Source organism: Quercus lobata, chromosome 11 (assembly GCF_001633185.2).
Source record: "Quercus lobata isolate SW786 chromosome 11, ValleyOak3.0 Primary Assembly, whole genome shotgun sequence".
In the NCBI taxonomy this organism is placed as follows: Eukaryota; Viridiplantae; Streptophyta; class Magnoliopsida; order Fagales; family Fagaceae; genus Quercus; species Quercus lobata.
Window position 1 is genome coordinate 56025214 of NC_044914.1, and position 17177 is coordinate 56042390.

Genomic DNA, 17177 nt, shown 5'->3' on the forward strand with positions numbered 1-17177 from the left:
ACTTATTATTTGAACACAGCGTAAATGAAAGATCATAAAACAAAAGCATTGGCAACCTCTACATGGGCAACGAGGCATTTTGAAATTCTTTTCTTTGAAATTCAAACATTAGACAAGTGTGGGGGTGAGTGAGAGAGAGGGACAAAAAATAGTTATTGGCGGATGCTGCAAAATTGAAGATAATGGTTGTCAAACATAACATATCTAGACCAGTAAGAATTATACTTTGAAACGGCCAAATCCAGCCATGGCTTGTAGTTTCCATTGTAATGGATGACAGCGGCATTCTCTATCTCTGATTGATTAAGGGCTGGGTCATACCCAAGTCCCAAGACATGCCAACCTCGATCCAGTGGATACGTCAAGTTATAGAAAGTGATCAGTCCCGGTGGCAATGAGCCAAGTTTCCAAAGGGTCCTATCCTCATTCTGCAAAACAGTTTCACATCAGTTGCAAGCCTGAGTAGCAAGACAACATCTAAATCTAGCTTGAATGAAAAGGCATCAATGTTTGTTGGGCAAACTAGGAATAGGATAAATATCAGAATCTTCATTATAACAATTTCTTAAACACGTGGTATGGACCAAAGGCTAGAAATAATCCTTTATAAGAACAGCCAGATGAAAATTGCAATCACTATCATCAGATTAAAATAATATTAAATAGTAGCATCCTCCATGAAGCAAATAGTGGAGTCATGGGGTTCACAATTGCAAAGGGTGGGATTCAAAAGCCTTCAAAAGTTCCTTGGAACACACACAACCAATTGATTTAACAACACAGCGGATACAAAATGTTTAAAGCTCAAACATGCCCCTCTACAACCAACTTGACGATCCAAAATCTAGTGATTACTTCCATACTGATATGGCACAGACACATATAATACTATCATCCAATGAGACTACATTCATGAAGTAAATAACATCTTCATTCAGCCCATCACATCCTACACCTAAAGAACTATGTCATGCCCCTAAAAACTAAAAAGTAATAACTACTAGGCGTTTTGCTGAAAGATACACCACTAGATACCAAAATGATTGCACACTTGTGGTCACCACACCATATATTTGTACACATGACTTGCATAAATGTACCATTATAAAAGAAACGCATAAAACAAACAATTTATACAAAGTTAATAGATGATCAGAACTTGAAAAGGGGTGAGGGAGTCTGGATTGGGAATGGACAAAGAAGACAAATGAAGCCTTACCATATCTTGCCAACGATGATATATTCCAGTTATATTTCGCTTTTTCCACTCCTTCAAGTCAAAAATATTCATGCCAAATGCCCAACCACAAGCATTTGGATCAAAATTCTCAGAGATCTTTGGATTAGAGAAGTTGAGATACTTATCAAACCTATGGAAGCTTTCCTTGCATGTCTCCACTGCACCATTTACCATCCCTTGCAGATCAACAGACAAAAGAGGCGTGAGATCCTTCTGAACTACAATATCATCATCCAAAAATAGGATCTTGTCCAGCTTTGGGTAAACTTCGGGAAGCTAGAACCTTAGGAGATTCAACATGGACAAATATTTTGGGTTCCTGTATTTAAGGTTGTCTTCCCCAGCAGATACGGTAGTAGGATGGTTTACTTTAAAATAATATTCTTTAGTTCTCGCAGACTCAAGTTGGCATAGAACAGAACAGTATGAGGAATTCAGCCACTTGAAATCATCAATGTTCTCAACTTGGATTGTTGCCTTCATAGGAGGGTTGACAAGAAACCATATTCTCATGGCAGCAGAATTCAGTTTATCCGTGACTACATGAAAAACATGTTTTTCAGGTTCCTTTGCATGCAGCACGGTAGAATTGACAACCACAGATGTTGCTAGTACATTATCAGAAAAGATGGCATAGTGATAGAGAGAAGGATCTTCAAGCTTTTCTTTGTCAAGATCCTGTTTACTATAATAACCCTGCATATAATAATCTGCTGCAAGCTGCAGAGGAAGGCATTGCAATCGTTTAGGGATTGTTTTCGCAGCTAGCTGAATCAAGAAAGCAGTCTTCTTCTTCATTGCATTTACTTTATCTTCAGTTGACTGAACCATGGCTCTAAACGTCCTTGCAACTATGTCGCAGTCATATAATTTGTCTTTTGCTCTAGAGAGAATGTGACCCATTGCTTTTGCTTGATCAAGGGCACTGGAATTGGAATAGTGAAAAAAACTGCATGAAAACCAAAAGCAAGCAAGTATGCCTGGTAACCAGGACAGAGGACAAAGAGCAGCAATACCTTGGGTGAAGCTCAGCATCAGAATGTGCTTCTCCAATAGCACTTTGACTTGCATTGGAGTGTGCCTTAAGAGCGCTGTAAAGCTCACTTTCATTCTTAGACTTGGCAATGCTTGCATATGCTTTGGCCATTATCATCTGGTCCTGCATAAGTTTGAGGATGGAATCTGAATGTGGATGAACAAAATCTCGCCTCCATATATTGTACTTTCTCTTGACAGTGGTGTCAAGGCTTTTAGATCTTTCAATTGCTGCTTGTGCCATCTGGTTGTCAGTTTCTTTATCTTGTTGAGTTAGTTGTGCAGTTCGGAGATCCCTCCTTTCCTTCCGTGCTATCTAAAGGGCTAGGAACTGTTACAAATTGAAATCACTTGCACAAAATATATCTATGGAACACTAGTAGAAGCATTTGATATTTCACCTGCCGCATGCGCTTCACTGGGCTCATTGATGAGTTGTAAAGATATGGGATTCTACCATCTTGATGCCCATCGCTATAATGCTCAGCATTCTCTCCAGATCTTATCCCAGATTGAAAAGAATCAACCACTGCCTGAAAGGAATAGACAAGAAAATGGCGTGTCAGTGTCTATAACTAGGAGATAATAATTCAATTAGTAATGTCAGCCACTTAAACTAAACAAATGGAATTATTAAGGCAAGGAAAAAAAATTGATTGAAGATGAAGTTCTATATATAATCTATATGGTTCTCATAATTATTCAAACCATCTCAGCTTTGGTATGATTAAGTACTTCCACGAACATTATTGCTATCTGAAAAAGAATCAATGTTAAAATCAAATTGGAGTACCTCAGAACTTGTTGACTGGTCATGGTGAACATCCATAGGGTTTTCCCATACCCAGGAAGCAGAGAGGTCCCTCATTTTTACCCTACTAATTTGAATAGCACCAGAAGTATCACTGTATGCCGCAATGATGTCAATATCCTGTATGAAATGTATAAAAATAAGTATCGCTACTATCTACTGAGAGGGGGGAAAAAACTCTATGAATTACCTGTTCATCTGGATAATTGCCGACTCCAGTAGCAGAAGCAGTATCTTGCACCTGCTTAGCAAAGATTTGCCCATACAGTCAACAAATGTAAAAAAGTTTAAAATGTAAAAAAAAATTTACAGAGGTAATTATTCTAAAATCATAAAAGAGGATGAATGTCCATGGGTGTCAAAAAATCTGTATGGCTGTTGCAATTTAACAACACAAGTGGGTGCCAGCCACATGAATTCTTTTCAGCCATACTACACAGTCATATGTTCAGCTACATCATAGACATCATGTTATCTTCCCCTACCTTTATAAAAATCCCTTAAACCAATTCCTTCCCCAAACAGCTGCTGATAGTTGAAAAAAATTATAATTTTACCAGTTCTATTTTTGAAATCTCTTTCCTACAACTATTAAATACTTAGGGTCTGTTTGGTTGTCCGCTGGAATTAAATGGCTCCATTCATATCTGGTAAAGGCTTGAACAAACAAATGCAACAATGTAAATACGTAAATGAGGTAACTCAGGAATCGCAACTATCACTATAAATGGCTTGAAGCGAGGTCATGCGTATGTGTAAGGTGCTATAAAATTATGGATGGTATCATTTGAAACTCATGGGACAACCAAATAAGCCCTTATTATATATAAAAATGCCATTATGTTTCAGCATGGAATCATATTATAATTCAAGATATACAAGTTGAATTCTCATCTCATCTGGAAATAAGACAATCGTTCTCTAAGAAATTCTCAAACAAACAAATGCGACAATGCAAGTGAGGTAACTCAAGCATAACAAGTATCACTATAAATGGTTTGAAGTGTAGTCATGGGTTCACCTTAGATGTTGTTAGGAGCTAAAAGGAAGCAGAATCAGCCACCTAAGCTAAATTGCTGATTGGGAAACAGTGTGTTCTAATCGGCAGTTAAGTCATGTGATTGGGAGTCTAACTTGGTTCTTGGCATTCCTGAAGTGCCAATCCATGATGGCGCATCCAATGACTACCAAATTTTGTGGGGATCTCTAGTAACTAACCATCCACTTGGGGAAGGCTTTACTGACCAGGAATGAATTTTTGTAACTGTAACACATGCTTGGATTGATAAAAGCACATGTCTTGTAGTTAGCTAAAGAGTCAGTTACATTCAGCACTTGCTTAATTAGCTGAATGGAATTAGTTAGGCTAGGCACATCTATCACATGCTAATATTCCAGAACATTTTGCATGTGTTATTAGCTAACCAATGAGAATTAAACATACCAATGTATAGAAGTCTTTTGTAAAGTAATGAAGGACATAATCCACAAGCTGATGCCTTTTCTGCTCCTTTCTCTCTAAAAGTTTCTCTCACTCTCTTATTCTCTCTTTTATCATGGATGAGGTAGCACTCCCTTGAAGCAGTCACTTATTCCTGAATTTTTTCCACTCCCTCATCATTCCTTAAGTCCATTTCCAAACCCCAACTCCCATACAACACTAGCACTACCCGGAACCCTAAGTAACCCTAAAGACCAACACAAACACTCAAACCCTCAAACACCCACTCGACACACCGGGAACCCTAACCTAGCCAGTATCCTATTATTAAAAAATTATGGATGGTGTCATTTGAAATTCATGGGACAGCAAAACAAGCCCTTAATATTTATAAATATACCCAATTGTTTCAACATGAAATATTGTTATAATCTCAGATATGCACGTTGAAATCTCTTCTCATCTAGAACTAAGAAAAATGTTTTCTAAGAAATTCCAATAACTATAGTTCCTTCAACCGCTTTCGTACTTACCTATGTTACTAAACTTACAGATAGGGAGGTTAAGGTTTCAGGTTTCACCTACAGGACAACCCACCCCAATACCTCCCCATCTTTGCTTTACTTGTTTTCTAGAGTTTCCAAGCCCCATCCTCTAGAAAATTTACAAGCACATCTTATATTTAGAAGGCTAACAAGTGTTGATAGATTAAACTAAATAGTCAATAATACAATAATGTACAATTTATGGGAATGAGGTTATAAGAAACCTTGCCCAAATGGCATCACTAACAAGTGTGTATAAATTACAATAGTGTGCATTTTGCAAACACGGAAAAATGCAAGTTTTTTGGGCTTTTTGAGTTTATTTTGGCAAGCCCACACCGAAAAGAAACCCCTTTTTCCCTCTCCTTTTCTATAGTACTGTCAACAAATATGCAAACAGAAAAGCTCATCCAAACACACTCTAAATAGTTAATGATACAATGATGTATGCAATATTGACAATGAAGCTATAAACTTTTAATGACAAGATATGAAACACCATAGTTTAACTCTATAGCAATCCCTAAATAATAGAAGTAAGAACCAAGAGGAATTGAGATTGAAACCTTGCCCGCTAGGCATCGTTCACAGTAATACAAGGGCCGAAACTCATTGAATTCTCTTCGACTGAAACGAATAACATAAATTCAAATTATATAAACCAAGAACACCACCAATCACATAAAGAAACTAACTAAATAAAAAAAAAAACACCCAAACAAATAAAAAGAAAGTAAATTTATAGTGTGCCACTTACAATGGTGAAGGGTTTGATATATTTGCTTTTACAAAAGCCAAATTGCACAGCATCTGCAACAATAATAGAGAGTTTAACAACTAATCAATCCCCTAATGGTTAATGGGTCTGATCAAAATTTTGATTTTGAAGTTAAAGACAGTGATATTGATCCAAATTAAGCATAATCAATGGCGTGAAAACCCCAGAAAAAGAAAAAGGAAAATGCTAACGAATTCACAGTGTGAACATGGAGATCTAACAAAGTGGTGGTAGAGTTGAAATTTCAATTCAATACAGTGTTTGAAATCTTAGAACAAGTGGAAAAACCAAAGTGAAATAAAGGGTAAAATTGAAATCTTGAAAATGGGAAAAAGAAGAAAAGATTAGAAAGATGATTGATTTACCAGTGAGATGAAGATGAGTATTTGGAGAGAATGAAAGCTTGGGAATGGTTTTTCACCAGCTTCCATTATATACACACAGAGAGAGAGTCTGTGTTTATGTATGAGTTGGGTTTGGCTTTTTGGCTTCTGGTATGAGTTGGTTTTGGCTTTTTGGCTTCTGGTTCTTCTTCTTCTTCGTGTTGGTCTTTCTTCTTGTTCGCGTTTCAGAGCGCGTTGGTTGATTAAGGAGGTGTGGGTGTTGCTAAAGTGCGCGGTACGAGCGCAAGTAGTTAGTAAAAACACACAAAATTACACAATATTTGGAGGGTACCATATATGCCTATTCATTTTCTTCTTCTTGATTATTGTCTAATTGTACTAAACTCATCATAATGGTAACATTAGATTTATCATAATAGTGACACATGTCAAATGCATGAGTTTGATGTAACTGGACATCGGATATTACACAGGACCCAAGCCAAATTCCATTATGAATTTAATTGGTTAGATCCATTGTTATATTTAATAAGTAGGAGAACACATTTATTTATTAATTATTCTATTTTAGAAGTATTCTATAATTACCAAAACACTTGGTATACAATTTTCCAATCAAATTTTTCATTCAATACTCTCGTTTACTAAATAGGTGAATAGCCTAATAAGTGATCATTTTAGGATACATGTTATGGTCATGTCGCTTTATAAAGCATTGGATGGGAGAATAACCTATAAATTATTAGTTTAGGACACATGTCATGCTCATGTTGCTTTACAGAGCTTTTTTTTTTTTTTTTGATAATCTGCAATAATATTCAAACAGAAACAGGAAACTAACAAAGCCGAACATCTTCCTTACAAGCAAGATCAACACCTATTGGAAGAGTGTCCGGGGATAAACAAAAAGGGCACAAAATTCTCAAAGCGTACTGAGCTGCCTCATGAGCAGCAGCATTTCCACTTCTTTTAACCCAACAAAACAAACAAAGAGCAAAAGATTTTGCCAAAAAGCAAATATCATAAACAAGGGCAGAAATGGTCCACAGTGAGCAACCTGTGCTGTCAAGAATGCCATCAATGCTGTTCTTTGAATCACTTTCAACAAGGATATTATTCCAAAGTTCTTCTTTAGCTAGCTGCAAAGCCCATAGAATCACTTCCGTTTCAGCAACAAGGGGGGAGGACTTTGGCATTATCTTGGCCCAAACCTTGAGCACAGCGCCATGTTCATTCCTAGCCACTACTGCTAGAGCCGTGTTGGGTAGAGAAATGGCCGCATCGACATTTAGTTTGATAGTGCCCTTTGGAGGAGGGGACCATCTAACATACGAATCAGCAGACAAACGAACATCAGAATGGGAGAAGATCAGAGTGCATTCCCTAAGCCTTGCATCGATGATATCAATGGAAGCCTGCAGGTTAATTGGTCCCTTAAGATGGAGCACAGCATTTTTGGTATGCCAAATCTCTTCCAGGGTGAATGCCATGTTAAGTGATATGAGCCAGAGGTCCTGAACTTGGCAAATGTCAGAAGGAGGTTCAAGGATACATTTAATGATGTCGATGGTGGAGCCAAGTTGATCTAATTTAAACCCCCAGCAGGTAGCAAACCAAATAGCTCTGTCTATTGGGCATCTAAGGAAGAGATGAGGGGCTGACTCTAACTCCAAGTTGCAAAGAACAAATGTAGAATCCGATATGTCCATGCGACTCATAAGGTTTTCTCTTGTGGGAAGGGCATTTACCACAACTCTCCAAAGGAAAATTTTAATCCTTTCCGGGCCTCTGAATTTCCAAAGCTTGGACTAGTTCACATTGGAAGACGCTTGCGGAGGAGGAGTAGGTAAAAGCTCCTTATAAGCATATTTTACCGAGAACAATTCTCTTGAGTCGGGAATCCACAGAAGTTTGTCAGGTTTAGGCCAATATGGAATTGGGATGGATAAAATGGCTTGGGTAGAAATGGGGCTAAACATATCCCTAACCAAAGAATTCTTCCAAGTATGAAGCTCATGGTCAATCAGTTGGGCAACCTTCATAGGAGATTGATCAACGGATTCAAACCTTGGTGATGGGGAAAATTTTTGAATCCAAGGCACCCATGGATCCCGCCAAACATCTACTGACTCTCCATCACCGATTAGGAAACAGGCTCCCTTTCTTACAACTGTTCTTGCTTTCTCAATAGCTTTCCAAATGGGAGATGCATGTCTAGTTGCTTCTGCCCTCAGCCAATCATCCTTAATCTTATACTTTGTTCTGAGGATCCTCATACATAGACTATCTCTTTTGGATGCTATCATCCATGCCAACTTGGCCAACAGAGCAAAGTTCGAGTTTTTTGCTTTTTTGAAATCCAAACCACCAACATTTCTAGGATGACACAGGTCATCCCAAGCCTTCCAAGCTAGGAATCTGCCCTCCCTTTGATTAGGCTTCCACCAAAACCTTCTAGATAGGGAATCTAGCTTATCGCACACATTATTTGGAATATTGAAAGAAGACATAGCGTATGTAGGAATGGATTGTGCCACTGTAGTAATTAATGTCCTCCTCCCTGCCCAAGAAAGGTATTTACTTCTCCATCCCGAAAGCTTTGATTCAAGCTTATCTTGGAGAAACGCAAAGTCTTTTGATGGGGCTCTAGACAGTAGCACTGGGGCTCCTAGGTACACTGCATCCTTTTTCAGGTTCTTAACTTGGAGAATGCTCTTAATGACCCTTCGATCTTGGCTATGAGTGTGCTTTGAGAAGTAAACACCTGATTTGGATCTATTTATGGCTTGCTCGGACCATGTGCAATACTTTTCTAGGATTCTGACCAGATTTGCTGCATCTTTCCTTGAAGCCTTTGAGAACAACACAATGTCATCAGCGTACATGACATGAGAGATGGTTGGACCACTAATGCTGGATTTGATGCCAGTGATGTTTTTTTTGCTGAGATCGAACTCAATTAATCTGGATAGCACCTCTTGCCCCAAGATGAAGAGATATGGCGATAATGGGTCGCCTTGCCTTAGACCCCTACTCGGCTTAAAGCAATCAGATTTACCCCCATTTACGATCACTTCAAAGGAGACTGAAGATACACAAGCTAAGATCCATCCGGTAAATATATCATTAAACCCAAGGTAGAGGAGAACAGCTTTGAGGAACCTTCAATTTACCCTATCATATGCTTTTTGAAGGTCTAGCTTGATCGCCATAAGGCCCGGCTTGGTCCTTCTAGACTTGAAACTATGAAGCATTTCCTGGACAATGATTTGGTTCTCCGCTATCCATCTGTTTGGTATGAAGGCTGATTGAGTGGGAGAGATGATTTTGTCCAGCATGGGCCTGAGCTTATCCACCAGGAGCTTAGAGATGATTTTATAGACCACATTACAAAGGCTAATTGGCCTGAAATGGTTAACAGAGGTGGGATTAGAAATTTTTGGAATGAGAACAATCAAGGAACAATTTACCTCTTTTGGCATTAAGCCTAAGATGAAGAAGGAAGTAACAGCCTTTACAACATCATTTCCCACCGTAGGCCAAAGTTGTTTATAGAAAAGTGCCGGAAAACCATCAGGGCCTGGAGCCTTAAGATCTTGCATCTGAAACAGGGCAGCCTTGATCTCCTCTGGGGAAGGGATACTTTAAAGGCTCTCATTTTCTTCCTCGGTGATGCAAGGAAGAATCAGATGCTCTAGGTGCTCCGAGAAGAAAATTTCTTCTTCTTTGAATTGGTTTATAAAGCTATCTCTGAAATGGGCTCTAATTTGGCTTGCTTCTTGAATCCATGAGCTATCCTCCTTTTTTATGGCATCTATGTTGTTGCTTCTCCTACGAATAATGGTGGACAAATGGAAAAACTTGGAGTTCTTATCGCCCATCTTGAGCCACAATTCTCTAGATTTTTGTCTCCACAGAGCTTCACTTCTGGAGAGCCATTCCGATAGGTCTACTTGAAGGTCCGCTTCTATCTGCCCATTTTCATGGGAGGGCTGTCTGCCTTGGACATCATTAATTTTCTTGATTAATGAATTAATTCTGTCCTGGCAGCGACCAAATACCTCCTTATTCCATTTACGGAAGGCATCTCTAGTGTTTGCTTGCTTTTTATATAGTCTGATAAAATCTGAACCTGCTACCTTGATCTTCCAAGCGTTTTCTATTATAGCACTGCAACCTTCATCCCTGAGCCAAACTGCTTCAAACCTGAAAGGCCTATGAGCAAAGCTATCAATTGGGTTAGTGTCCAGCAGGATTGGGGCATGGTCCGAATTGATTGCACCTAAATGCGTAATGGATGCCTTCGGGAAGGCCAACCGACAGGAAATATTGGCTATCCCCCTATCCAGTCTTCTCTTGATTGAGGCCGTTCCCCATTTACCTCTAGCCCAAGTGTATTTGTTGCCCGAGTATCCGAGATCCACCGCATTGAGTTTTATGCATTATTTAAAACTATAAAAACTTGAATTTAAACAATTGATTGATGACATGACTATTAATCTTTAATCATCGCGAAATTTTGTAAGCATGAATAATATATGAAGATAATGTAATGTAATGGTAGATTGGTTAAAATTCACATCGAATTAAGAAGTATAGGGTTGGGTTCAAGTTACACCTGATGTAACTCAAAAAAATGTTACACCACCCAATAACTTATTATTGAATTCATATTTTGAAAATCCAACCGTTGGATTACATGTTCTATATGTTCTTAAGATACATGCCAACTTTCATGCCAATCGGATGTAATTTACCATTTGATCTTTAAATTTATCTTTTATGCATTATTTTAAACTACTAAAACTTGAATCTAAATAATTGATTGATGACATGGCTATTAATCTTTGATCACCTTGAAATTTCGTAAGTATGAAAAATATATGAAGTAATGTAATCTAAAGATAGATTTGTCAAACTTCACATCAAATTAAGAAATATAGGACTGGGTTCAAGTTACACTTGATGTAACTCTAAAAAATGTTACATCATTCAATAACTTATTATTAAATTCATATTTTGAAAATCCAACCGTTAGATTACATGTTCTATATGATCTATAAACTCATCTTTTATGAAGAATGCATGAAAATAATGTAATCTAACGGTAAATTTGTCAAAATTCACATCGAATTAAGAAATATAGGGTTGGGTTTAAGTTACACCTGACGTAACTCTAAAAAATATTACACCACCCAATAACTTATTATTGAATTCAGATTTTGAAAATCCAACCATTGGATTACATTTTCTATATAGTCTTAACATGCATGCCAATTTTCATGCCAATCGGATGTAATTTACCATTTGATATATAAATTCATATTTTATGCATTATTTTAAACTACAAAAACTTGAATCTAGACAATTGATTGATGACATGGCTATTAATCGTTAATCACCTTGAAATTTTGTAAGCATGAAAAATATATGAAGATAATGTAATCTAATGGTAAATTTCTTAAAATTCACATTGAATTAAGAAGTATAGGGTTGGGCTCAAGTTACACTTGATGTAACTCAAAAAAAATGTTACACCACCCAACAACTTATTATTGAATTCATATTTTGAAAATCCAATCGTTGGATTACATGTTCTATATGGTCTTGAAATGCATGCCAATTTTTATGCCAATTGGATGTAATTTACCATTTGATCTATAAACTCATCTTTTATGCATTATTTTAAACTACAAAAACTTGAATCTAGATAATTGATTGATGACATGGCTATTAATCTTTGATTATCTTGAAATTTTGTAAGCATAAAAAATATATGAAGATAATGTAATCTAACGGCAAATTTGTCAAACTTCAAATCGAATTAAGAAATATAGGGTTGGGTTCAAGTTACACCTGACGTAATTCTAAAAAATGGTATACTATCCAATAACTTATTATTGAATCCATATTTTGAAAATCCAACCGTTGGATTTCATGCTCTATACGGTCTTAACAGGCATGCCAATTTTCATGCCAATCGAATGTAATTTACCATTTGATCTATAAACTCATATTTTATGCATTATTTAAAATTACAAAAATTTAAATTTAGACAATTGATGGATGATATGGCAATTAATTTTTGATCACCTTGAAATTTTGTAATCATGGAGAATGTATGAAGATAATGTGATCTAACGGTAGATTTGTCAAAATTCACATCGAATTAAGAAATATCGGGTTTGGTTCAAGTTACACGTGATGTAACTTTAAAAAATGTTGCACCACCCAATAACTTATTATTGAATTCATATTTTAAAAATCCAACCGTTGGATTATATTTTCTATATATTCTTAACATGCATGCCAATTTTCATGCCAATCGGATGTAATTTACCATTTGATATATAAACTCATAGTTTATGCATTATTTTAAACTACTAAAACTTGAATCTAGACAATTGATTGATGACATGGCTATTAATCGTTGATCACCTTGAAATTTTGTAAGCATGAAAAATATATGAAGATAATGTAATCTAATGGTAGATCTATCAAAATTCACATTGAATTAAGAAATATAGAGTTGGGTTCGAATTACATCTAACGTAATTCTAAAAAATGCTACACCACCCAATAACTTATTATTGAATTCATATTTTGAAAATCCAACCGCTGGATTACATGTTCAATATGGTCTTGAAATGCATGCTAATTGGATGTAATTTACCATTTGATCTATAAACTCATCTTTTATGCATTATTTTAAACTACTAAAACTTGAATCTAGATAATTGATTGATGACATGGCTATTAGTCTTTAATTATCTTGAAATTTTGTAAGCATAAAAAATATATGAAGATAATGTAATCTAACGGCAAATTTGTCAAACTTCACATTAAATTAAGAAATATAAGGTTGGGTTCAAGTTACACTTGACGTAATTCTAAAAAATGGTACACTACCTAATAACTTATTATTGAATTCATATTTTGAAAATCCAACCGTTGGATTTCATGCTTTATATGGTCTTAACAGGCATGCCAATTTTCATGCCAATCGAATGTAATTTACCATTTGATCTATAAACTCATATTTTATGCATTATTTAAAATTACAAAAACCTAAATTTAGACAATTGATTGATGACATGACAATTAATTTTGATCACCTTGAAATTTTGTAATCATGGAGAATGTATGAAGATAATGTGATCTAATGGTAGATTTGTCAAAATTCACATCAAATTAAGAAATATAGGATTGGGTTTAAGTTACACGTGATGTAACTTAAAAAAATCTTACACCACCCAATAACTTATTATTGAATTCATATTTTGAAAATCCAACCGTTGGATTACATTTTCTATATAGTCTTAACATGCATGCCAATTTTCATGCCAATTGGATGTAATTTACCATTTGATATATAAACTCATAGTTTATGCATTATTTTAAACTACTAAAACTTGAATCTAGACAATTGATTGATGACGTGGCTATTAATTGTTGATCACCTTGAAATTTTGTAAGCATGAAAAATATATGAAGATAATGTAATCTAACAGTAGATGTATCAAAATTCACATTGAATTAAGAAATATAGAGTTGGGTTCGAATTACATCTAACGTAACTCTAAAAAATGTTACACCACCCAATAACTTATTATTGAATTCATATTTTGAAAATCCAACCGTTGAATTACATGTTCGATATGGTCTTGAAATGCATGCCAATTGGATGTAATTTACCATTTAATCTATAAACTCATATTTTATGCATTATTTTAATGGGAAGAAATTTTTATTCACTTTTGTGTGAGAGAGAGAGAGAGAGAGAGTACAAAAGGCTAAAACTTGAATTTTAGGCTACCATTTTGACGTTGAAAGTGCTATCATTTTTTTATGGGTACAATTATTAGAAAATAAGGACAGACCTTTCTTATATAGGATGTATATAAATGTTCATCTAAAGAATACAAAGTACTATATGTTTATAAGTTTCTTTTTATTTTTCTTTGAATTTTAGAATAACTTTTATCTCACAAAAAAAAAATATTTTAATGATTTTTTGCGAAGGTCAATCATGGCCCTCGCAAATAATTTAGTGTTTGTAAGGGCATATTTTTAACCCACATAAAAAATAAACTTTTTGCAAGGGATTTTTATTGTCCCTCGGAAATAATTTGGTGGGAACATTTCCCTCCAAAAATTTTGACATTTTAATGATTATTTGTGAAGGTTGATCCTAGCCCTTGCAAATAATTTAGTATTAATGACGGCTTTTTTTTAACCGTCACAAATAATACACTTTTTGCGAGAGATTTTTAATTGTCCCTCGCAAATAATATGGAGGGAAAATTTCCCTCCAAAATTTTAGTATTTGTGACTGCTATAACACATAATTGCGACAGCTTTTCTTGTTAGTCACAAATATTTCACATTTTACTAAGTATTTGCGAGGGCTTTACTTTGCTATCGCAAATACGATTTTTTGAGAGGGCTTTTTGGGTTCGTCAAAAATTCTTGGTCGTTAATAGGCATTTTTCTTGTAGTTACACCCTACATTGAACTGTTTAAAGATAAGTCATTTGACCTCGTCACCATCAAGAATAAAATCAAGGGATCTTTATTTCTCACTATATATCCTTATGAGCTCGTGAATTGTATGTGGGTCCTAAGACCATGTCAATTCTAGCTTAGGCAATTCATGGATGCCTATAGGACTAGAAATTAACCAACCATCACATATAAATCTCCAATATTTTTATGAGCCTTCACGCAATGCTTTTCTTCTCTTTGCAATATGTCCATCTTCTACTACAACAAGAGACCATTTTTGCTCAAAATCATCCATCACTACCTTGCTGCCAATATCTTTATACCAAGACACCACACTCCAACTTATACGTAATCAGGCAAAGCCTTCTCCTTCCTACAATACCAAATGAAAAGAAACAATTCCCACCCAAGCACCCACCAAGGAGGAACATTGGTTCTACAGAAGCCTATAGTTTGGTGCTAACAACACCTAATCTAGAGAGAAACTCATCCTGTGATGCCATTTTATCAATTTGGTCAGTTTCCTCAAAAAAGAAAAAAAAATTGGTAATAAAAAAAATAGAGAATGATAATCATTAATAATGTATTTGTACTTAAAATTGTACAAAAGTAACAAAACTAGTAATTTTTACATCAAAACTAGAATAGAAGGTCCTTTGATCATAATAGCTTTTCTTCTTGTCTGTTTGTTCCTTAATCCCATGCAAGCCAGTGCTCAACTCATCTAAACCTAGTTCTTTGACCCATACTCTACAAAATTTATTGTATTGGGCTTTTTGGACCAGGATTCCATACAGTTCGGGCTTGGGCTCCAAACTTTGTCCCTACAGATTTTATTTATTATCTTTTCAAATCTCAAGATTTTAATTATAGAGTTTAAATTGTAATTTTTTTATATAAAAATAATAAATTTATGTATTATATTATTGATGTGACATTATTATGTTGACTGACATGTTAATTTGTAAAACTTTTGTAGTAAAATTTGATAATAGATTAGAATTTTTCATGAACAACTTTGTCAAGATGTGACGAAATGCACAAACTATTTAAGGTGAAATATTTTATTATAATAGTGTTGGCACGAGCACCATTGCTAAACTTTTCGCCACCTTTGAGTCTAAAAACTTATAAGCAATTTGGTCCGTAGTTTTATTTATTTATTTTTTTTTAAATTTTTTTATATAACCCTAGCTTTCTATTGTTGCCCTTAGGTTTTTTTATTTTTACTAATAATTATTTTTAGGTCACCCCTCCACTTTTTGGAGATCCATTAGATTTATAGGTTACAAAGATAACAAGTAACTTTCTTCTTCTTTCTTAAACCCCTTTTCCCCGGTTTAGAGATTACTTATGTGCCTCACATAGTAAGTCACTAACAATAGTCTTACCAGTTACAAATTTATAGGATAAATTACCAGCAACAGACAATAGGATTTAGCTGAGTTCCAACAAATTTTTAGCTAGGCTCAGACCAATTTCTTTAAAAATGGGATTTTCAGGCTTGCTTGTGAATATACCATCCCACATATGAAAACAAATTTCACCGACAAGTTGAATCGTAGATTTCAAATATTGAAATGATAATATATATTGTTATGAACATAGAATATGACCTAGCTACTACTATTTTTTTCCCTTTAATTTATTCAATATTTTTGTTGACAACAAAATTAAGTTGAATAATCTAGATCTCCTTCTTGCTGCAATAGATGCCCAATTTGCTAATTTTGTAGAGAGAGCTGGTTTTAACTTTATTTGAATGATTAATTAGAATACCAAGCACTCACACCAGCAAATGAGCTATTTTTTTTTTTTAACATCTACTAAAGATACCAATGTACTAGTACAACGATGATAATAGACAGAAGTGTTGCATATCTGACCAAACACCAATTAAGAGGACAATTCCTCTCTAACCGAACACCGATTATGCAATCATACTCAGAAATTACAAGTTCTTTTAACAAATGTCTGGCTAAGCAATTGTGATCCGCTGCTTGCCTTTTCCATGAACCTATCTTTCTTGAGCTAATAAAAGAGAGAATCGCTATTTGCTGTTGCACCGGCCCCCTCTGACTTAGGAACAATAGCAATGGCCAAAAAACAATTCCAAAAAAAAAAAAAAAAACTGGTAAATGTAAACACTGATCAAGGTGACACTAAACGACAGATGAAAAAACAGAGGAAGACAGACAGAGGAGGATAGAAATGTTTCAGGAAGCGAAGGAAAAGGAGGAGAAATTTGGTAAATAGAATGAAAATCAAGATTTGGAAAAAAGAAGATGACAGTGAGCAATGGAAAAGACGAAAAACAGAAGAAGACAATTGTGGAACCCGTGAACAGTATATGAGAGTACTGTTTATAGTTGAATGGTCAACAATGGTGGGCTGAACCAAAAAAAAAAAAAGAAAAAAAAAGCAAAACGTGCTACAGTAAAACGTGGACTTGGAATAAGCTGAATCCAAACTGCATCG

General features: G+C 35.3%; 1 pseudogene across 1 annotated transcript; it reads right to left on the reverse strand.

The window, feature by feature from the left end:
* Positions 1 to 75: 75 nt before the first annotated feature.
* LOC115968698 lies at positions 76 to 6489 on the reverse strand (annotated as a pseudogene). Its single transcript, XR_004086787.1, has 9 exons — positions 6216 to 6489; positions 5830 to 5882; positions 5639 to 5699; positions 3277 to 3327; positions 3069 to 3206; positions 2677 to 2808; positions 2257 to 2591; positions 1220 to 2165; positions 76 to 428 (listed from the first exon to the last, which is right to left on the reverse strand). The product of XR_004086787.1 is annotated as a probable galacturonosyltransferase 3 (transcript).
* Positions 6490 to 17177: the final 10688 nt, after the last annotated feature.